This window comes from Hyperoodon ampullatus (assembly GCF_949752795.1).
Source record: "Hyperoodon ampullatus genome assembly, chromosome: 17".
NCBI lineage: Eukaryota > Metazoa > Chordata > Mammalia > Artiodactyla > Ziphiidae > Hyperoodon > Hyperoodon ampullatus.
In genome coordinates this window covers 56,566,163-56,590,848 of record NC_136930.1, presented here as the reverse complement: position 1 = coordinate 56,590,848, position 24,686 = coordinate 56,566,163, and positions in this window count along the sequence as shown.

The following is a 24,686-nucleotide window of genomic DNA, read 5'->3' as shown; positions in this document are numbered from 1 at the left end:
GCAGACTGGAGGCTGATTGATCTTGAACAGCATCACTCACTTTTCTGGGGGTTGACAGGCTGCAAACAGGGTCACCTTGACTTAACTCAGTGTCCTCCTTCATGATCCGGCGTCCAATTACCTTCGCAGTACTTTGTCCATGGACCCTATGGGTCAACCATTTTTATTTGTCCCTTTTCCCTCAGAGGGCAGGGACTATGTGTGTTTTGATAAGTGCCATTCAACTCTTATTGGATGAATAAGTGAAGAATCTTTGTGCAGCTGTCCAGAATAAGCAACCCTTACTGATGGGGATAAGAGTGAGAATGCCACCATGCCTTTACACCTCCACACCACCTCATCCTTCAAGGCTCCATCCAGGTGTCAGCTGTCTAGAAGCTTTTCATCACTCCCTAGCCAAATTCATCAGACTGTCTTCCATATTTTCACAGCACTTTGGACAGAGCTTTATGATAGCACGAATTACATGATTCTACTTATCGTTTATGTGTCTCTTTCACAACTAAACTATGAGGGCTTTGAGGTGATGCGATAAGGTGGAATCTGGTTATAACATGCCATCGGGTCTGCATCTGAATCCTGAGTTCAATCGTTTATTATTGTACGACCCTCTATAAAATGGGGTTCAGTGAATAACATTTATTTGACAGATATTTATAGAGTTCCTACTGCATGCTGGGCACGAAGCTGGTGCTGAGGATGGAGTGGAGCTTTGATCAGGGAAACTCACAAATATGTTCCCATGTACAATCTGTGATATTGGATATGAAAGGGCATAACAGGGGACCCTATTAATAGGTGGGCCAGGAAGGCCTCTGCAAGGAGGTGACTTCTACTTTGAGACCAAAGACAAATGTGAAGGTTGGATAAAGTGTTATAAGCAGCAGGAATAGGGGCTGAGGCACTAATGAGTGAAAGAAGGAGCTGAAGGAAAGCTAATGTGGCTAAAGGGTGGGGAGCAAGGGATGTGTTTGGAGAAAACAGCTGTCTTGTGAATTGCTGTATCCTCTTGTCTATGCCACGCATATCACAGATACAATGAATGCATAATTGGAGGGTTGACATCAGTTCTGGTCCTCAGCTAAGAGCTGGACTATGACAGGGTAAGAGAGAATCTCCTGTGGTACTTTTCTTTGCCTTCTTACCCCCATCCCAGTTTTGTCAACGGACCATGGCACATGGACCTCTTCTAACTGGCTGGGCAATCACCCCCGAGATGAGTTCTGCTGGTCCTCATTACTCGTCTCCATCCCAACTCCCTGGGCTGGGTGCTTGCTTCCACAGGACAGGGTTGCCACATCACGGGGTAACATCCCTCTTGCCACTTCCTCTCAATACCTGGCTGCCCATCTGGGCTGTCTCTTTCACCCAATCACAGGACTGGTGAACTGGGGTCTTCAAGGATCCAAGCTGCCACCTGGGGAGCACACCCCTCCCCACCTTATGTCAAGATCTGTTCCACGGGTAGCGAATCAGCACTCTTTCACCTCGGATTGTCTGGCCACCACTTAAATGGAGCACTTCCTAATTCCGCCCCCTCCCCAAGGCACCTCTCTCTCAGATACAGACTGGTGAGTGATAGAACCCAGTGCTCAAAACCGAATCTGTTTCCCTGTGACTAGGGCTTTGTCACTGAGCCAAGCGTGTCTGCTGAGCCTCTTCCCAATTAAGGTGAGAGCTTTCCCAGAAGGCCTGTCACTCCTTTATGCAAATGTCCTACTGGCACCCGACCCCACTAGCTCATTAAATCTGTTTAGATGTATCTGAATCCCAGAGGTGGACACCGCTTAGGCTCTGTCTGGGATGCCTAATAGGTTCGAGGCTGTTTTCTGTTTCCTCCCCCACACCCCCAAAAGCCTTTATTTTTTCTTCCCTCTCTGAGGAAAAGTCTGGTAAAGGCATTTGAGGTACAGATTACTGATGCAGCGTAATGTTTTACATCTGCAAGAGGCGAAGCTGAAAGTCGAGGGAATGACTCCTTAAGTGTAGGAAGGGACATATTTTTAGATGTTCTTGAACTCATATAAGGTAGGCAGTTCTCACTTTCACCCATGCTTATAGCTGTTCCTTCGTGATAATTGTGCTTGGTACTGCCGGGGTAGGCAGAGCTGAGGCCAACAGCAGCAGCTGTACCAGGAAGCAAAACCCAGGGAGTCACTCTCAAACTAAGAGGAGGTTGAGTTGATCTGTGTGTCCATTTGTCAGTCACAACAAGACTTAGGCTCTGGAACCAGGCATACTTGGTGTGGAACCCCATCTGATCCCATACCAGGTTCATGAACATAGGTCTCATTGCCTCTCTGTACCTTGATTTCCTCATCTGTGAAATGGATAGAAGAACAGTGAAGAGCACTGACTTCAGGGTCAGACTCTGTCACTTACTACCTCTGTGAGTTTGACTAAGTTCTTTCACTTTGCTGCACCTGTTTCCTCATCAAAGGATGATCATAACGGTCTACCGACATCATCGGCTTGTTGTAAGGATGACACAAGTTGATACACAAGCAGCACTTAGAACAGTGCCTGACACAGCATGAGCACTGCAGGGATATTTGCTATGACTGTTGATATTATTACCGTTAATGCCCACCTCATAGGTCGTGTGAGAATGAAGGAGACAGAGAGGTTGCTGGCGTGTGGTGAATTTCAGCTTCTGCTCTTACCTGTAAAACACTGACTCAACTTAGCATATGAGATGCTGCATTTAATTCTAGGTGAGCTTCCTAAGGTGAAGTTTACAAGTTTAGGAGAGGGAGGGCTCCAGACTTGCTTTTCCCTTCCACACACTCACTCTAATGACCCAGTTTTCTCCAGGAACTTCTGTGAGGAATGTCAAAAGCTTTCATGCGTGTAGGAGCTGCCCTTAATCCCTGATAAGGGGAAGAAAGAGAGGAATACAGCCGAGCAATATAAGAGCCTGGTGGGTTTATGGTGTCATGTTAAGGGTGTTCTGACTTCTCTGCTCTATAAAACACCCTATATAAACTATAAAATAAAATATTTACATTTTTACATACCTAGAAGTACTGGATGGGTACAGTGAAGAGATTTGGTTGATTTCCAAATCCACGAGGCTTTGGGGATTCTGGTTTTGCTTTACCTGATGCAAACTGATACTACATAGATTGCATGGAAAGCCCATTTTACTGCTTAGGTTCTTTTTAGTTGGGGGTGGGAGTGTGCAGGAGACACCGTTGGCTCTGGGAGAGCTTGAACAGAGGCTGCTGTGGCACTTTGAGTGAATAGTCTGAGTGAAGAGTCCCTCATTACAGCCTGGCAGCCTCCACTTTCAGCCTCTTGGAGGGCAGCTGCAGTGGAGAGAGTGAGACTCCTGTGTGATCACCAAGTTGAGAGAAACCCAAGCCCTGTGTGTGTGGGGGGACCCTGGAGGAGGAGATGCCATGTGAGAGTGGGGTTTGGGGAGAGGTCAAGGGGCACAGGAGGGAGGTGCAGACATCTGTATGGAGAAAGTGCCTTAGAATGTCAGCCCAGTAGAGCCTTCAGATGACTCCAGCCCCAGCTGTCCTCTGGCTGTGCCCGCACAAGAGTCCCCAAGGCACACCCGCCTGGCTGCAGCCGGTCAAGCCGGCTGCAGGACTGTGTGAGAGAAGACATGGTCATTTTAAACCACTAAAGTTTGGGGGGGGGCTTATTTTGCTGCAGTGACAACAAAAATCCTGTTTTGATAACAGGAGCAGGGGGAGAATTTATATGTAGATATACCTATATATAAATAAAAGATTAATTTTTCTGTTTATATGAAAAGGAATTTTAAAGGCATGCAACTTCTAGAAATTTCAACTTGCAGCTGGTTAGTTTTCTGAACCATGATGAAGACAGAGCAAACACCCTGCCAAAGTTTAGTTATACACTGATAGCTGTAGCATGGAAAGGGGAAAACGAAAGTCTGATTTAATAAGCCGACAGATAAGTCAAACACCTACAAATGGTCATTACAGCTGCAAAGGGCAGTGTTTTAAAATCACCCTAGTGAATTATGTGTTTCTGAAAAAGGAACTATGCATCTGAAAAATTATGTTCTTTGGTAATGCTTTAGACACGATTGTTTTGGCCCTGTCACCTCACTAAGGTTATAAATAACGCAGTTCTTACTTTTATTTTCCTGGATTAGCCGGTTGCCACTAGTTCCGATTTCCCGGCTGTAATGGAACTGCATTCTGTTCCGCTGTAAATGCACTGTCATTCCTGTCACCTCAAGGGGACACTGTGGGGTGTGCTTCTCAGGTGCCCATGTGGGAGCTGAGGGGCTTGGGGATACCCTCTTCTGACCCAGCTCCCTGGTCACTCTCCCTTTCCTGCTACATGCGCCACCGCGTTGGAAGGAAAGTGCGGCTATCTCTTGCTCCATCATGCACTCAATTATCAACTGTCCATTTCTGCTGCATCGGGACCTTCATGCAAGGAGGAGGGCTGTGGCATGTTCAGGTGTGCCTCCCAGGAGGCACTGCCCTCCTGAGCCGTGCCTCGACCTAGAGGAAGGGATACCTTTGTCAGATGTACACAGAGGAGCTTCATCGGCAGGAGCGGGGCATTGGTTAGGAGCACTGGGGGCCAATGGGAGAATCTTTGTTTCAAGGAGCATCTTTGTCTCACTGTCATTCAGCTGTCCAACATGATGGCAGTGGGATTTGGGCTTGAGGTGTTTTCTGCCTTCTCTTGCATTAGTCTGACTAAGCAGGGATCCTTAAGAACGATTACAGCATCAACAGTGACAATGACAACAGCAAACAGTGGCAGTTTGCATTTCCCAAAGTTGGCTGCAGAAGCATCTTCATCCTGCGTGCCCTTCTCAGTGTGCACTGGCCACTCCCTCATCAGAAGATGGAGCCGATTGCTCTATCCCTGGGGTCCTACTAGTGCTCTGACCCATAGAATATGGTGGACGTGACACTGACACTCCCAGGATAACCCTTACCTGGCCTGGCAGCCTCCACTTTCAGCCTCTTGGAGGGCGGCTGCAGTGGAGAGAGTGAGACTCCTGTGTGATCACCAAGTTGAGAGAAACCCAAGCCATGTGTGTGTGCGGGGACCCTGGAGGAGGAGATGCCATGTGAGAGTGGGGTTTGGGGAGAGGTCAAGGGGCACAGGAGGGAGGTGCAGACACCTGTATGGAGAAAGTGTCTTAGAATGTCAGCCCAGTAGAGCCTTCAGATGACTCCAGCCCCAGCTGTCCTCTGGCTGTGCCCGCACAAGAGTCCCCAAGGCACACCCGCCTGGCTGCAGCCGGTCAAGCCGGCTGCAGGACTGTGTGAGAGAAGACATGGTCATTTTAAACCACTAAAGTTTGGGGGGGGGCTTATTTTGCTGCAATGACAGCAAAAATACTCTCCCCGCCTCCTGCCACTTCCTCTGAAAACAAAACTCCATGTTTCAAACTGAATGTTCTTTGGCTTCTGCAACTTTATTGCCAGGAACTCAAGCCATGGAGGAAACAAAGAACATAGGATGTGACCAAGTGTCATTGGAATAGACTCCTGGTGAGTGGTGTCCAAGTTTTGCCACAAGCAGGTTTTGGAACTGTATTTCCTTATTTCCCATTTTATCCTGTTTCTACCTGTTCCACTCTGACATCAGACACATGGGAACATAGGAACTCCATTCATTCCTATACTTATTTAGGTGTTTACTTACGGATGTGACAATTACTGGGAGGCCAGGACCCCTGACTGTGGGGAGTCAAAGAAGAGGGAGTGCCTGCCCTGCGTCTGTGAGCCTCGGCCCTGGTCAGGGAGCCTGTGCATAAGGAGAAGGGATGACCGCACATGGTGATGCCACAGGAAAGGCATCTAGGAAGTATTTCAGAGGAAAGGAAATGTCCACCCTCCCTCTCCCAGGCCACATGGAAAAGAAGACTCAAGGGGACCTAACTGGCCTGAGTCCACACTGCCCCTCGGTGCCCTGGATTCTCTTTGTGAGAAATGAGTCCTGCTTTGTGGTTGGTGAGGAGGGAGTATTGCAGTCAATGGAGCGGCTGGCCACAGCTCATTAGCAGTGCCGACCTGGGGACTCATTCCCACCTTGACGGTTTGAAACCACTTTCCTTCCCACTCCACCCAAACACCCCCCAGCTCAAGTTCCAGGAGGCATTTATAGTCTGACGTACTTGATTTTCCCTGCCTTGTATCGTTCATGAGTTGTTTCCTAGGTACCCATTTGGCCTCCATAATGAGGCTGGAAGTTTCTCGAGGGTCTTATTCTTTTATTCCTTGTATGGGTGGTATGAGGCACTTAGAACTCAATAATCACTTAACAGTCGATTGGTGAATATGGAACTGGATTGGACGGATCACAGAAACTCAGAAATAAAAGGGTTCAGGTACTGAGAGAAAGTCTTAGAGACATTTAGTCATTTGCAGAACAGTTAGCATCCGTCAGGCATGGGATTGAGGACTTTCTAGTCGTTAACTTACAGAATCTTTACAACTCAGTAAGGTAGGTAACATCATTCTTATTTTGTAGCTGGGGAAACTGAATCCTAGAGGTTAAATTACCCCAGTCAAGATCATATAGCTGGTTAAGTGGTAGGCCTGGGTTTCACGGCACTTCAATTCTGAGGTTTATGCTTCTACCATGACTTTCTGTCACTTTACCTTTGGAGTCTGATGTGCCAGTCAAGTTGGGGGTGGAGGCGTCTGTCAAATACAGTGTAGTTTTTATGTGTCTGGTTTCCCAATTTCCCCATAGTTTCCAGTTCTAAAGCTTGTATGCTTGAGCTTACATTTAGCAGTCTCTCATTGCTAGCTCCTAAGTTAGTTTGGATATCATATCCAAAAATTTGGATCCAATGTGTATATTTCTTGTGGAAGCAAAAAGTGAAAACCTTCCAGCATCTGTTACTTATAATTGCTCTACATTAAATTACAATTTTGGATTTAAATTTGAAAAAGTGCATTTCAGTACCAAGACTTTGATGTGGAAATGAACAAGGGTAAGAAGTAACTGATACCCTCTGTATTTTTCTTTGAAAGAGGGAGATGTGTAAAAAAGAAAAATCAAAGTCAAGGGAAGGTGCCCTGGTACTTGTTCTTAATCTTTGGAGGAGATTGTGGAATGCCATACTTGTGCTGGTATTGAGGACCAGAATTTACACATGCCTCCTTAAATCTAGACTGTTTAGCCCCCAAATTTTACCTCACATGCTGCCTGATTCACATTCTCAGTCTTCTCCTGCTTGGGAGACCCTAGTGGAAGTCAATGTCACTTGACCTCATTTCTCAACCATGGTCCTTTGGCAAACACATCTGTCCTTATAAATCAAGTTAAGGAGCATGGATGAGAGAAACTCATACAAATCAATAAGAAATAGACTACTTGGACAGAAATATGGGTAAAAGATGTAAACAGGGTGTGTTAGTCTGCTTTGGCTGCCATAACAAAATACCAGATTTGGTGGCTTAAACAATGGAAATTTATTTCTCACAGCTCAGGAGGCTGAGAAGTCCAAGATCAAGGTGCCCACAAGGTAGGTTTGTTTCTGAGGCCTCTTCCCTTGGCTTGTAGGTGGCCACCATCTCACGGTGTGCTCAGATGATCTCTTCTTTGTGTGAGCATGGGGAGAGAAAGAGAGCGCTTTCATGTGTCTCTTCTTATAAGGACACTAATTTTATCAGATCAGGGCCCTACCCTTGTGACCTCATTTAATCTTAATTACTTCCTCAGAGGCCTCATCTCAAATTCAGCCACGTTGGAGGTTAGTGCTTCAACATATGAGTTTTCTGGAGGACATAAACATTCAGTTCATAACGCAGGGCAGTCACGCAAAGAGTAATACAAACAGTAAATATGTATTATTTTTAATAACAATAATAATAACTAACATTAATTTGGAGAGTACCCTATTCCAAGCATTATTCTAAGCACTTGATGTCTCTTCACTCATGAAGTTCTTATAGGAAGTCTATGACAAGGTAGTTGCCACCCCTATGTCATTTGACAGAAGAGAAGCCTGATGCATAGAGAAGTTACACAACTTGGCCAGAGTCACACAGCTAGGAAAAGGCAGCTCCAGAATTCAAACTCAGGCTTTGGCCCCTGAGCCTGTACTCTTGACAACTCTCTCAGATGCTCAGACTTGTCCACAGGTAGAAACTAGAACAATACACCAATTTTTAACCATTAGATTGATAAAAATGAAAAAGTGAGGTATGTCTAGTACTGGCAAGAGTGTGGGGAAAATGGCGTTTTTACACACCTTTGGTGGAAGTAGAAACTTTTGAAGGGCAATATGACAATATCTATTGAAATTAAGTGTGTGTGTTTTTATACTTTGAGCCAACGATTACACTTCTGGAAATTCACTTCCTTACAAAATTATGCCAAGATATCAGTGCATGAATATTCACTTCAACATTGTTTGAATTAGTCAAAAACCCAAAGTCAATGTAAATGTTGATCAGTAGGGCAGAGTTTAAAGAAATTGTGATAATTTGATGAAATGTGGATCTGTGAATACTGATATAGAAATATCACAAACATATACAGTAAGTCCCCTACATACGAATGTGTTCTGTTCTGAGAACATGTTCATAAGTCCAGTTTGTTTGTAAGTCCAACAAAGTTAGCCTAGGTACCCAACTAACACAGTCGGCTATATAGCACTGTATTGTAATAGGTTTATAATACCAATACTTTTCACACAAATAATACATAAAAAACAAACACAAAAAATAAAAAAAAAACTTTTAAATCTTACAGTACAGTACCTTGAAAAGTACAGTAGTACAGTACAACAGCTGGCATACAGGGGCTGGCACCGAGTGAACAGGCAAGAAGAGTTACTGACTGGAGGAGGGAGAGGAGGTGGGAGATGGTAGAGCTGAAGGATCCTCAGCAATAGGAGATGGAGGGCAAGCTGCAACGTCACTCACGCCTGACGCTGATGGCACAGGTTCTAGTTCCTTGTTGGATTCAATTCTATCGACCCTCTTGAACATACGATCCAGTGATGTCTGGGTAGTAGCTCTTTTTTTCTCATCATAGATGACATGGGAGCACTGGATTGCATTCTGAACGGCTGCTGCAACCTTCGTGTACTGTCCTACGTTTGGGTCCTGTGCCTCAAAAACTAACAGTGCCTCCTCAAATAAAGAAAATCCCCTTGCCATTTCCCGTGTCGTGAATCTCTTCGGTTCTTCAGTTACTTCTTCTTCCTCTTGTCTCTCTTCGTCATTTCTCTGGGCCTCCAATTCCATCAGGTCCTCATTAGTAAGCTCCTGTGTTGCACAGCAAGGAGTTCAATGACGTCATCCTCTTGCAGATCTAGCTTGAAATAAAGATACTGTACTACTGTACCCTATACAGTACTGTACAGTAAAGTACACAAAAGCACAACCACTTGTAGAGAATGCACGCATGTGACAATGTATGCCAGACACGTGAACTAACTTAACGTGATTGGACATATGAACGCATGTTTGTGACTTGAAGGTTTGTATGTAGGGGACTTACTGTACTGACATGTGGTACTAGTTTGTTAGGGCCACCATAATAAAATACCACAGACTAGGTGACTTAAACAACAGAAATATATTTTCTCACAGTTCTGGAGACTGGCAGTCCAAGGTCAAGGGGCTGGCAGGTTTGGTTCCCTCTGAGGCCTCTCTCCTTGACTTTCAGACAGCCGCCTCCTTGCTGCTCCTTCACATGATTGTTCCCTTGTGTATATGAGCCCTGGCATCTCCTTGTGGATCTTAACTTCCTCTTCCTATAAGGACACCAGTCAGATTGGATTAAGGCCCATCCCAAGGGGCCTCATTTTACCTTAATTACCTCTTTAAAGGCCCCATCTCCAAATACAGTCACATTCTGAGGTATTCAGTTTTGGGGCTTCAACATAGGAATTTGGGCTTCAACATAGGAACTTGGAGGGAGCACAATTCATACTTTAACATAGGTGAAAAAAGAAGGATGGATAACCTTGTGATTAGTATAATCTTTTATGTGTAATTTAAGATACATAAAGGCTGGTATATGCATTGAAAATTTGTCCAAAGAACTCTTACACTTAAATTTGGGGTAAAAAACTGGATGAGCCTGAAGGGTGGCTGAGAGTAAACTTCTATTTTACTTTTATACCTTTCTGTATTTAGTATTCTAATCATGTGGAAACATTGCTTCTTATTTTCTTGTTCAAATGTCAGCAAGAGCTACCTAGATAGTAGGATTATGCCTCATTTTAACTTTGGCTTTTAATTTTTCTGATGAAAATCTTCATAAATATTATTAAAATTAAAAAAAAATTCTAAAAAAGGAACAACAACAAAACCTGAGGGGTAATGGGCTGCATGTATGTGGAGAGATTTAGCAGTTTATGGTTAACGTTCTCTCATTGTTTTCAGTGTGTTGTGGTGTATTGATGATCTTTGAAAAAAAAAACTTCTATAAAGTTTCATAACCCGTGGTCCCATCCCCACTTTTCTGGTATTATTTTGATTTGTAAAGTTTTCTTGAAGGTTACCTGTTTTGGAGAAGTGTTGTGCCTTCTCTTTCCTGGACATAGTTCTTAAAGGAAAAAAAAAAGAGGTTACTATCAACTTCTGACTATCTATTGATCTGCTTTAGGGATTTAAACATAGCAAATTATTAATCACAGCCCACTTCCCATGTCACCTCAGATCTTCAGCCTGTTCATTAAATTTCAAAGAATTTTAACATTTGTTCAGAGGGTGTGTGATTAGGAGGACTGCAAAGGAGAAGCTACACACCTTTCTCCAAAGTGAAATCTTGATCATTTTTTCCATCATTTGCTGCTGGGCACCGACATGTTGCTACTTCCCTGAAAGGGCAAAGAGGCCTTTGAACTGGAATAGTTTCACAGTTTTACCCCACAAGGAAAGGAGAAGGGAAGGAAATGACATGTACTGAGGGCCAACCATGCATCAAATGCTTGACATATATTCTTTCACGTTACCTTCACAGCCACCCTATGAAGTGAGTGTTATTATTTCCCATTTACAGATGAAAAAACAGAACCAAAGAGGTTAAGGGATAATTTCAAAGTCTAGCAGCCAGGGTATGGATGGGTCCAGGATGCATTACCAGGCCTTTGGATTCAGAGGCACGTATTCATCCCAGCCTCTGCCAATGTTCACAACCACCGGCTCTGCAGGCCCTCGGGCTACCAGGCTTTGGGACATGGTGAGATGGAGCGGGAGAGCAGGCCAAGGCCTGCGCTTTCCTTGGAAACAGGACAAGGCGAATCCTCACTCAACCCAAGGGCGATGCTGGTTAGAATCTCCAGTGCTACTGTTTGTGGGCTTTCCCCAACCCCTTCCTTTTACAAAAGGGGAAAATGAGGCCCAGCAACCTTAAGTAAATTTTACTCTTATTTCTTATATCCCCAGTTGCTTCTTTCTTTTCTGTTTTTGTAGATTTACAGAATAATCTCTGCAATGCAGGGGGATAGTTTGCCAGTGGATTCTCTGTGGGGCCTCATTTTCTTTTTATCAGTCAATTGCCTAGATCTACTTTAGTATCATCTTATGTTTTTCTTCCAAGATTTCATTAAGAAATGAAGCTTTAAAAATGCTCACTTGTTTTATTATATATATTCTCATGGTAAAAATTTAAAAATATACAGAAACATAAAACAGAAAATGAAACTTGATGTAGTTTCTCACTCAAGAAAGAAAAGTTTGGGGTATAACTTTCTAGATATGTTACTATGATATGAATGAATACATACCATACAGGCTTCTGCCTGAGGCTGAAGGAAAAAATCAAAGATACTGATCTTGTCTTTGTTTAAAATTTTGATATTCTGTTCATGGATTTTTTGGCATTACTTTGATTTTTAAAACATTACATTGAAATGTTATTTATCTGGATCACTGAACTTTTTGGCACCCCTTAAATTTTGTGCCTGAGGTGAATTCTGCTGTTCTCCTGCCTCATTTGTCTCTCCCTAGCCCTGGCCCTGGAATACACACATTTTTATTAAAAAGCTTTTTATTTGGCTTGTTTTACAAAAAAAAAAAAAAATCATACTATAATAAGATGAGTTTAAACATCTACAGCACTTACTGTATAACTCTATAGAATCTTTGTGTTTTCCATGTGTTAATCTTCATAATAGCCCAATGGGATGCATATTGTTTATATCATTTCCATTTTACAGATGGAAAAACTGAGGTATCAAGAGTTAAAGTGCTCAAGGCCACCCAGCCCATAAGCGGCTAAGCTGGGATTTGGACTCAAGCAGTGGGGCTCCTAGGGTGCGTGCTCTAACCTACCACGTAATTCTGCCTCTCTCTCTATTTCTCTTTGCACACGCCGTCCTGTCACCTACATTTTTTTCTTACTCTATCATAGACATCTTTCAGTTTCACTGTGGAAAACTCTACTCCATCTTTGGATTCCCAATATAAATGGAAATAGCAAGAAAAAAAAACAAAACCCAAACCTCTCTCAACAGCACCTTAACAGACCCCCCGCCTTTGGCCAGTGGCATTCCCCCCATCCCCAATGCCTTCCTGCCCTTTGACTATCAAGACCATTTCTCTCAAACGGACTTTTGACCACGGTGGCTGTGGCTTCTCGTCTGTTGTGCCAACGCTCTTATTCTGAGGATAATTGACTGGTGCCAGCAATCTGGTTGCTGTGTATCCAGAGCAAGCCACCTCTTCACAAGCTCAGGGGAAACATTTGGAGCACAGATTGCAAAGCACCTGAATTTGAAATGTTTATTTCTTGGCTGGCTTTTATTTTCTTCCAACTATCAAAGGAATGCTGGCTGAAGCGGACGCATTAATCACTTGTCTAATTTCATTTCTTAAAACCTAGTTATTTTTAAATGATAAGTAACATGATTTACTGCCCTTTTTGATTTAGAAACCTGTTCAAAATGCAGAGTGGTCTCTTTGTTAGAATAGTCTTGAGATGCGTTTTCATTTTTTTTTTTTTTGATAATTAAGTGCTTATGGGTCTTTCATTTAAAATACATGTTCCTTATTGATATAGTTCATGCACTTCAGACCATTTAATGTAGGTATTGGTTATTCCTAGTGAAATGCAATATGGTTGGTATGCCTAGATAAATAGGCTAAGAGGAAACCCTGACCTGTTCTGATTATTTTGCAGTATGCTCCCTTTCCATTTGTGGGTAGTTAGCAAATTCTGTGGATGAGGTCGCCAGTTCAGTTCCTAGATGGCTCAGTTCCATGGTCAAAGTTTGCACTCTGACTTTGTGATATGGAACAATGATCACAAAGGGTGTGGGTGTGTGTGTGTCTCCCTTCTGATCTTTCATCACTGCTGTGGTCTCAGTAGGTAGCAGGCGAGGCAGCGTCCGATCTCTTTAAGCCAGGGGGTAAGAACAGAGCCTGATAGGTTTGTGCGGGTCACCATGGGAGGGTGCTTGGGATACAGGTAGTGGGTAAGTTATGGGCTGAGTTACGCCTACCCCCAACCCCAAATTCACATGTTGAAGTCCTAACCCCCAGTACCTCAGAGTGTGACTGTATTTAGATGTAGTGTCTTTAAAGAGGTAATTAAAATGGGGAGACTATGACTGGTGTCCTTATAAGAAGAGATCAGGACACAGTCACACCCAGAAGGAAGACCATGTGAAGACACAGGGAGAAAATGGTTCATCTACAAGCCAAGGGGAAGGGCCTCAGAAGAAACCAACCCTGTCAACATCTTGACCTCAGATGTCTAGCCTCCAGTGATGAGAAAATAAATTTCTGTTGTTTAAGCCACCCTGTTGTTTGTTATGGCAGCGCCAGGAATCTAATTCAGGTGGAAAGTGGATAAAACAGGGTGGACTTTTGAAATGAATTACATACATTTTTGGTAAGCTGGTCAAGTGAAAGATCTCATGAATTTTACTTCCCTGTAATTTACCTACCTGTAAATAGATTTCCTGTTCTTGAATTGTTGTGATTCCTCATGTTATAATGAAGTAGCTTTTGTAGCCTAAATGGACTATGTGTACTAAGTGGTTGGAAAATCCAGTGAATCAGCTCTGAGGAATGGGCTGTGGAGGGCTGGGGAGCAGAGCTCTCCTTCTAAGGGCACCACTGGGCGAGAGGGCGCCCCGCCCATCTGAGTGGACGGGGAGGAGGACCATTGCTCTCATGTGACAAGCATTGTGGACTCAGCTTCATGCACATGGTCTCCTTTTGTTTTTAACACAAACTTGCATAACATATTATATTATCATTACTTTATAAGTGAGAAGACTGAGGGCATGGCAATGATAAGAACTTGTGACTTAAAATAGTTCTACCTGTATGCAAACTCCATATTGCTTTTTTATTACACCACGATGCCTCTAATTTCTTTTTTTTTTTTTAAGTGTTATTGCTTTGGTCCCTATGATACTAATTTTATGGCTAGGATACAGTGCCTAGTTGTTTAGTCAAATGCCAGTCTTGTAGCTGCTGTGAAGGTATTTGTTAGATGTGATTAACATTTATAATCAGTTGACTTGGAGTAAAACAGATTACCCTCTCTTCATTCGATGGACCTCATTCAATCAGTTGAAGGCCGTAGAGCAAAGATTGAGGTTTCCGTAAGAAGCATAAATCCTGGCTCAAGACTGAAGCATGGTAAGCTGCTTGAGTTTCCAGCCTGCTCGCTTGCTTTGTGGATTTCAGACTCAAGACGGCAACATCATGTCTTACCTGAATTTCCAGCTTGCCAGCCTGTGCTACGGATTTGGGAATTGCCAGGCCCTACAACAGTTCTTAAAATCTCTCTCTCTCTCTGTCCTATTGGTTTTGTTTCTAGGGAGAACCTAACTAATACAATCTTTAATTAAATTGAGTCTTCAGCTTGTAAGGTAGGAAGTTTCACTGTTGCATTAGAGTAAGTTACCTGCTGTAACAATACCCAAATCTCAATGGGTGGGACACAATTAAAATTTTTATTTCCCACATATCATGATCCAACAAAATATTGGCAGGTTGGCCTTCTCCATGGTGAATCAGAGAACCAGGTTTCTACCCAGTGGCTCTGCCATCTTTCAGGAGTCCTGTGGTTCCCCCCCGGATCCTCTCCATCGAGCTGGGAGGAGAGGCAGTAGGCGTGGAGGGTCTCACCAGGGGTGTTAGAGGCCAAGCCTGCAGGTGGCACACACTTTCTCCCATATTCCACTGCCCAGAGCTCCGCCACGCCACGTGGCGGCTCCTGGCTGCAAGGACACTGGGACATGTATTCTTCCTGGGAGAGCCCAGAAAGGAGAGGAGAAACGCATTTATTGGAGACCACTGGGCTTTCTCTGTCATACCCGACAACTGCCAACGTGGCTGCAGACATGATAAGGGTAGGAAAAAAATCAAAAGAATAAATGGATGTTGTTTTTGAATGGGAACACAGAATGTTTCTATATGTCTATTACTTTTAAAGTTAATTTGTGGATTTATAATTTTAATGTATAGATACACAAACCTGATCGAAATAACCATAGGATTCTTGCCCTGGAAATTACCAAAAATGTTCCCCAAAACTCCTCTGGAAACAATAATGGGGCATGTAACCAAAGACAACTTTGAGCAAGAAGACCAGTTAAGGTGGAAATCTGTTTCCACCAGATGGTAGACAAGGACATACAATAACACACTGCAACTGAGATACCATTTAATACCAAGTGGTAGTGACTGGTGCTGGTGACCTTCTAGAACAACGAATAACCTCATACTCCGCTGGTAGCATTGTGATTTGGTACAGGTCTTTCAAAAAGCAGTGTGAGGAGATATAGGTATATTATATATATCTATCAGGAGTCATAAAAATGTTTCTACTCTTTGACCCAGTAACATTGACCACATAGGAGTTTATTCCAAGGAAAAATTTCAGCTTAAAAAAAAGCGCTATATGTAAGGATATATTTATTGCATTATTAGTCTTAATGGGGAAAAAAAGTTGGTACTAAGTTTACAAATACCTAGTAATTATCTTTGATGAGAGCTCTCCTCTTTTTATAAATGCCAACATCTCACCAGCCCCCGGTAGAATAAGAACAGAAAAATCGAATTTGGCTTTAAATTGATGAGAAAAAGCTGAGGCGGAGCATGGCTGTAACTGAATATCTGTTCACCTCTGTGGAATCATATCGTCTTTGTAGATCTAAACATAAGTTTCTTTTTGTCTCCCTGGTCTGGAAAGCACTCTGTGGTCATTATTAAGACAATTTTCCTAACTCTAAAAAGCCTCAATCCTGCTTGCCTTTGGAGATTCTCTTGGGGGAACAGAAAAGAAAAAAAAAAAAAAAAAGATTAAAGTAAAGCCCAGCCTTACTAATGTTTGCCCCTGGCAAACAAAGATGCCCCGGGAATGAAACCAGGTGAGGATTGGATAGATCTGGGCTGTGATTTGTTTGTGTGCAGAAGACTCCGACAGGGAGAGAACAGTCTGGCTGCTTCTTGTAAGTCACGGACATCTTTGTGGCTTTACCCTTTGTCCTAAGATGTGTGAGGTGGGATGCTTGGGCCCCTTTGCTGGGAGCATAAAGAGGCTCTGGGCCCCATTCCCTCCTCCTTCTCACTTCTTAATAGAGCAGAAGCTAATGTGCAGAAGGCAGGGAGGATTCCGTGTGCATTTGAACACCCTCTGCCTGTAAGATGTCTGTGGCAGTGAATCCACTGGGAGGTGCTAGTTGAGCAAAAGGACAGCGGGTGGGGAGGGCAGCCCACCTGAGGTCCTGGTCCTGCTGACGAATGCACGTCTCCCCTGGAGGCGTCTGTCTTCTCTTCTGCCCTCTCCTGAGCCACCCCAGGGAGACAAGCCCCTCGTAAATCCCAAAGTTCTTTGAGGAGTCAACCCAGTGGCCCGACTATCTAATACATTTCTTAAAAAAGGTCTCTCTGTAGAAGACACAAGTGGGAACAGATTTACCAAAAGCAATGGCAATAGAGACAGAAATCATAACAGCAAACACAGTAATTATAGGATTGCCAAAGACACAATAACGACTCTTTCCCAATGCCTCCCACTGTCCTGGCCAGGCTCCCCGATTCTCGGGCCCCGAGGCCTGTGCTCATGACAGCTGTGGTCCCCGCACTCAGTGATGGGCCTGCACCCTGATGGTTCCACGAGCCCTGCCTGATGTCCTGGGCCTGCATCCTCCCGGGGCGGTGGGAGCTTTAAATAAACATAGCCGAGGGGAAGAGAGGGCAATAAGCGACCTGTGTTCTCACACTGCACACAACAAGGCTCCTTGTGGCTCCAGCACAGGGAGCTCCCCTCCAGCTGTCCCAAACATTTTCTGTTCCAAGAAAGCACTTTACAAATGATACCTTGGACAACAGGAGCAGTTCTGAGTCACCAGCCACACAGGGAGCTGGAGGTTTGGGAAAGTCGCTCAGTACTGGTAAAGGCAGGTGGCAACTCGGAGCCCGGGACACGGCGTCCCTGTGGTCACTAGGTATGATCCAGGTGCTGGCTTTCTCTCCTCTTCTCAGGAGAGGGCTGGCATGGTGGTGGGTCCTGGCCGCCCGGCCAGCCCAGGATCTCTGTGGATGTCTTAGCTTTGCCAGATGAGCTGGGCAGTCTTTGTTCCTTCCCTTCCTCTTTCTCATTCCTCATCTCTCTCTCTCTCTCTCCTTCCATCTTATTTTCATTTATTGAGCATTTACTATGCACCGAATACTATGCTGGACATTTAGGAGGCTGCAAAGAAGCAAAAGGCATGCTTTCATCTTCCAAGGAGCAGAGAACCTGGTCCTGGAGACTGCACCCTGGACTTTCATCTTCCAAGGAGTAGAGAGTCCTTGGTTACAGAACTTCTCTGTCACAAATTAGTAGTATGACCTTAGGCAAGTCACAGAACATTTTTTTTAATCTCAGTTTCCCCATCTGTCAAATAGGGGGTCATCCAAGGTTACACCATCCTTTCCTAAACTCTGTTGAGTTTTTATGGTGAGTGTCAAGTAAGTAGTTTGTTCACTTGGAGAAAGATGGCATTGCAGAGTTCTTAGAGAAGGCTTTGTGAAAGAGATGGGACTTGAGTTAACTCCCAAACGATGCATAGGGAATACGAGCAGAGAAAAAACAACAAATCCAAGAGACTCTAGGTGTTTGGGAGGAGGAAGTTATGAGGAAGTTCTGGGTTAGCATGTGTGCAGGAGGAGTTGAAAGGAAGAGGCAGATGAAGCAAATATTGTGAAAGGGTATGGGGAAATGAGAGAGAAACAGTCACACCAAGTGGTGTATTGATTTTAAGCACAGACCCTCTCAATCATGGTGGTATCATTGATGGAACTAGAGGATAATTAATGGAGTCGGTCTGATGGAGGAGATGCTGGGTTAACTTTCAGATGCTTTGAATTTGAGATGAGAACAGGACCTGCATTGGAAGTGTCCAGGGTGCAGTCAAAAGTGTATAACCAGGGGCTTCCCTGGTGGCGCAGTGGTTGAGAGTCCGCCTGCCGATGCAGGGGACGCGTGTTCATGCCCCGGTCCGGGAAGATCACACATGCCGCGGAGCGGCTAGGCCCGTGAGCCATGGCCGCTGAGCCTGCGCGTCCGGAGCCTGTGCTCCGCAACGGGAGAGGCCACAACAGTGAGAGGCCCGCGTACCGCAAAAAAAAAAAAAAAGTGTATAACCAACCCTTTGGAGGAAAGTCATGAATGGCTTTCAAAGACGGGGGAGTGGCCTGGTTAGCGGTTCATACTGAGGTGATGAGACGAAATGAGAGCTTTGACAAAATATGAGAAGAAGAAAGAGCAGAGCATTGAGGGATGAGATTTGGGGACTGTCCGCCATTCGAGGAGAAGCCAACAAAGGTGACCAAAGGAGAATCACAGACAGGAGTGGAGCTAGAAGTTGGAGGAGGGAGTCGATTTCCAGGCAGGTGGGAAGCATATCTTGTACCACCCCAAGATACAGGAGACCCGAGAAAAGGCTGTGGGTTGGCAAATCGATGGTCACTGTTGTGCTTGCCTGGTTTTATTATTATTATAATTATTTTCTTTTTTAAAAAATTAATTTTTATTGGATATAGTTGAGTTACGTATTGTTGATTTACATTACTAACACAATGTTGTGTTAGTTTCAGGTGTACAGCAAAATGAATCAGTTATACATATACATATATCCACTCTTTTTTAGATTCTTTTCCCATATAGGCCATTACAGAGTACCGAGTAGAGTTCCCTGTGCTATGCAGCAGGTTCTTATTAGTTATCTATTTTATATATAGTAGTGTGTATATGTCAATCTCAATCTCCCAATTTCCTGGTTTTATTATTAATTCTTTCTCTGTCTTTTATGGAAATGCCTGATGGGACATTTAGGGAAGTTTGGTGGAATTAGTTTCTCTAAGGGTCTTTTTGCTTGTTCATTTTTTTTAAAGAGTGAACCTGGAGGAAATTGAGTTGGAACGTGGAAAACCCTTATTTTAAAATATTACTGCTAGATTTATAGTCAATTTAGTGCTAGTGACTCCTTCATTCCTTAAAGATTAATATCTAAGTTGAGATAGAAACATATAAAGTATTTTAACTTTTGGGGAGAGGGCATGCCACAGACCACTTCAGGTATCTGAATCAAGTATGACCCTTCTCCCCAGAAAAATACACAAAAATTGGCATATAAATTTAGGTGCAGGTTCCTGAAAGCCACAATGGGGCCACATGCCCAACTGGAGAACTTTTTTTTTTTTTGGCGGTACGCGGGCCTCTCACTGCTGTGGCCTCTCCCGTTGCGGAGCACAGGCTCCGGACGCGCAGGCCCAGCGGCCATGGCTCGCGGGCCCAGCCGCTCCGCGGCATGTGGGATCTTCCCGGACCAGGGCATGAACCCGCGTCCCCTGCATCAGCAGGGGACTCTCAACCACTGCGCCACCAGGGAAGCCCCCAACTGGAGAACTTTTACACATGATCCAGCTCCCTACATTATGTAACCTCTCTGAGCCCATTTTTCTTATTTGACGAATAAAGACAATCCCTTGTACAATGACTATTAAATGAACAAAGTGCTCAGAACAAAACGTAGCACATGGTTTTTCTTCTGTTGTAGCACCCTGAAGCTTATTGTCATTTGCTTACATTAGACTGTGATCCTCCTGGAGGACAGGGAGTCGATCGCATTCAGTTTTGTGCCTAATACTGACTAATTGAATGTATGATTGTATTTAAAGGGTGAAAGAACTTTCCTATTCACTCTTTAAGCCATTGCAACAGAACACATTTACATCGAATCATTAAGACAAACTTACCAATGATTATCTGTTCATTAAGATGTCTACCTGGAAAACACCTTGTTAATCTATGATTTGTATAGTTCTAGAAAGTATTACGATAACTTTAAAAATATCGAGTAATTGAGAAGTTTCACTAACTCTAAATGACCTTTTATCCATTAGATTAAATTAGCGTCACATTCCTACTTACTCTTTTAGAGAAGCTCTTATCTTGGAAAGAAAATGGAAGAAAAGTCTAAGAATTCACTTACCTTTGGTGTCTTTGGGGTTCATAAGGGACTTCCTTAAACATTTTTAAATTAAAATTCCTTTGAAATAGTTTTATGTACCACTTGAGTCCCATTATGTATTTTTTACATTAGGGCCAAACAAACTTCTGAATATAAAATTGAACTGGGATTTGCTCCTGAACAATATGAAGGGAAAAACAGATGTTTTTTTCATGATTGTATCTGGGTTTATTGGGAAAATGTACTTTGAGTTTAAACATTTTTCATAAGAACTAAAGACAAGGTGCCCAATTTTACTGAATAAGGTAGAATGTGAGACAAAACCCAAACTTCCTGGTCTGGTTTCTGGGTCTGGATCCAGTGTCCAACTTCAACTTACTGTTCTAATCTTTCCATGTTTCCCTAATCATATCCTCTGATTTACCCAGACACGTCTGTTTATGTTTCCCCAACTCATGCACTTTCCAGCCTGTTCTCCCCTACCCGTCACAACTCACTGAATTCCTCCCCTAACCCCAGGATTTGACATTCAGATAAAATCCTACCATCCTCTCATTCCCCCACCCACCCACCCTTCCTTTTAAATGAATGGTTATTGAGTGATTACTCCAGGCCAGTCACTGTGCTAAGTGCTTTACAGGCAGTATCATAACAACCCTATGAGGTAGCTAATGTTATTAGCCCCATTTTACAGGTAGAGAAACAGGATTTGAATGGCAAATTAATTTTCTCAAGAATTTATAGCAAGGAAATGACAGCCAGGATGTCAACCCATTTCCAACTGATAATTTTGCGTGAGAGGGTGGCACAAGAGAAGCGAGCAAGGCAAAAATGAAAAAAAAAAAGGATCCTAACATCAGTCCTTCTGGACCTAGGGTAGGCTAGCTTATAGTACAGTTGCAAACCGCCCCTGGGTCTCAGCAGCTTAATGGAATGTTATTACTCATGCGACATGCGCAGTGCCGGCCAGCAGGGGGCCCTATAATCACTTAGGGCTTCTAATGACAGAGCTCCACCTTGATAAGGACTTATCAGATCACTGCAATAGGGGAAGACAAAGAGGTGAATCTTGCACCAGCACTGAAAGTGTTTACCCAGAAGTGACTTTCGACACTTCCGTTGACATTTCACTGGACAAAGCAAGTCATATGGCCAAGCTCCATGTCAAGGGGGTGGAAAGTGTAATCATACCATCTTTCTGGAAGGAGAAGAAACAGAAATAGTTGTTGCACAGTACCCAAACTACCCCAGTGCCTGGACAGTCTTCATCGGCGTGTAGATCCTGATTCAGCACTGGGATGGTGACAAACGCAGCATAATGCAGTTTGCAGACACAACGGAGAGACATGAGTGGAGCTACCACATTCTCTTCCCCTCAGGGATCATTCATTCCAGTGGGGAAAGACAGAGAATTCACTGAGAAAATGTCTAAACACCATCATTTAAAAATACTCTCATAAAAAAAGCATTTCCTACTCATCTGATTATGCAAACCAAAAGCAATTATGTGGTTGTGTGTTATCATGGGAAACAAATTCCCCTTGTGTTTCTGTCCAGGCTGGGTAGGCACAAGCTTTTGGGCCATTTTCACCTCCAAAAATGTCCATATGCAAGATCTCTTATTCACAATCCACAGTTCATAAAATTTTATTGTGTCAACATTAAAACCAATTTACCTGTTTCCCTTTAAGTATCATTTTGTATTTTTTTTTTTTCTCTTTTCAAAGTTTGAGTGAAGAACCCTCTTTAGGTTGAGAAGAAGGCTTTCATTTTCCAATTTGAGTAATAAGTGCTTTTTCAATTATGTTTCTTTAGAATTGGAAACAAAGTTATTTTAGACAGTTTCTGAGGCTTCCTGGCTTGTCATAAAAGTAAGAAGTTAATGGATTAGAATCCATTTTCTTCCCTTCCCTTCTCCTCTTCCTCTTCTCCTTTTCTCCCTCCATCTCCTTCCCTCTCCTTCCCTCATGCACCTCCCTTCTCCCTCTCCCCCTACCCCCTCCTCCTCTCTCCCTCCTTGCCTCCCTTCCTATCTCCTGTACAATCACCATTTTACCAGCTCCAAATGCACCTTCTATTAACCAGCTCTTACTTCTTCCTAAGGTGAGCGCCTCATATCATTTCCTTGTTCCTTCATGCCAGTGTGTGTCCCCAGAATGAACATCTATAGTGTCAAATACCTTCTCTTCAGAGCTGTAATGAAAGCGTATTTCTGTGATTATTTGTGGAGTTTTTTGTTCGTCTTTCTGCCAGTAAAACTGCCAGTTCCATGAATGCAGGCGCCAGGACCTCCTGTCATTTCTGTGACTAGAGATCTAACCACAACACCTGAGTCGTGACAGGTGCTTAGGTACAGTTTGGGTAGCTATTTAGTCAGCAGTGCTCTTACTTTCCCATCAACCTTGTGTCTGGGTGACTTGGTGGCTTTTTGGCGGGTTGAGACCTGCAGGCTAACTCAGATGGGAATGAAGAGACAGCAGAGAACCCCTGTAAAATGAGAACAGCAGCAACAAAGTACATGCTCAGCACCACCCTGCTCCAAGTGTTGATGTTTTGTGCACGGTGGTCAAGTGACATTTTAGACCAATATAAGCTTGTGACTTCAAAACTCTGAAATTTTAAAGTGGTATTGATGGAGTGGTACATGGGAGGAAAAGAGGGAGAAAACCCCACTTTTTCTACCAGTTACGTAAGGTCCTTTTCTGCCTGCCAGCGTGTCTGATATGATAGTCTGAAAGCACGATTTTCTTGGTAAAACAAACACAGACTTCTGTTTAAAAACACCTTTTGATACTTTATGAGTAGGGCTGGTGTATGTAACCGATCAAGACCAACATATAGCTTATTATGACATTTAGCTGATTAAAATAGTCTAGACATAAACTTGAGATTTCAGAAATGTTTAAGTTAAGTAAGAAATACATTTTAATGTACAGTAGATGTGTACTTAGTGCGAGGCCACCTGTATCCCTACAGGAATTACAGAGCAGGAAGTACTTTTGACTCAAGAAGTGTGTCTGAAAATTAAGGTTGTAAATGAACAACAGCTTGTCTATTAGATTATTTCAGCCACAAAGGACTCAGTATGTTTCAAAATGCTCGTGATTTTCAATACATTTCTGTGGCTCGATTTAATAAATACTGATGCTGGGAATGGCTTGGCTTGAAGGTCTGCAAAGGCACATGTTTAGAAAAGCCCAGAGACTCAATAGTAGCTGCTAGTTAGGCTGTGGTAAAACACACCTGTGGCTCATGGAAAAGGAAAAGTTTGAGCCGACCCTTGGCAGCAGCCTCAGAGCTGGCACCGGGGGTGGGAGTGGGCCGGGGGGTAGGGCAAGTGTGCTGTGGCTTCGTGGTCAGTGCCCGGCCTTGGCCTTGGTGCCAGGAGCGCCGGGGGTCTCCTCCTGCCTCGTGGGCTTGGGGGACAGCAGCCATGCTCTCTGGTGTTGTTTTCCTGGTCTCTAGCTTGTGAATAATGAGGTTTAATTCACATGCAGGGTGGCTGCCAGGGTTAATTGGCTAGTGTTTGGGGCCAAGCACTTTGAAGTGGAGTATCTTATGAGTAGTTGTGGGGCAATCCTGAGGCTTGGTGCAGGTTGTGATTTTTGATTCATTTTTCTGTCAGTGTTGACCTCTTTGGGGTGTGTAGGAGGTGGGTCAGGTCAGGGAAAGACACGGGGGTGGGGTGGTCAGAGGACGTGCTTCTCTGCCTTTTTGAGAGGGAGAGGTTGAAGAAGAGGAGAAAGAGGAGGAGGAGGGAGGGAAAGAGAGGAGAAGAGAAAAGAAGTAAAGAGAACAGAGAGTAAACACTTCTGAGGTCTCTCAGGGCCCAGTTCCCAGGTCTCCTTGGGAAATACTGGAATTGACTGGGATGGGACCAGCATAGAAGAGAATGTGGTACTTTTGCCTTTCTCCTGCAGCCGAACTGTTGAGCCGGCAAGAAGACATGGAGCTCCTGGGGACCTGAAGCCAGTTCCCTGTCCTCGTTTGGCCAAGGTTTTCATTCTGTCCGTGCATATGAACTCTGCTAACCTGTTCCTTCCTGGAGCGTTCCGTGGCTAGGACACCAGCATGGGGGCCAGGAGAATGAGGTCCTTCTCTTGGTTTGTGAGTTACCACGTGACTCTCAGCGGTACTCTGTTCTCCTCACCGGCTTCCTCCTTTGAGAAATGAGGAGTAGTAGATGAGCCGGGGAGGTGTATCAGTTAGCTTTTGCTGCATGACAAACCACCCTGAAACTCTGTGGCTTCAAACAGCAAGCATTTATTTAACTCACAGTTCTGTGGTTTGG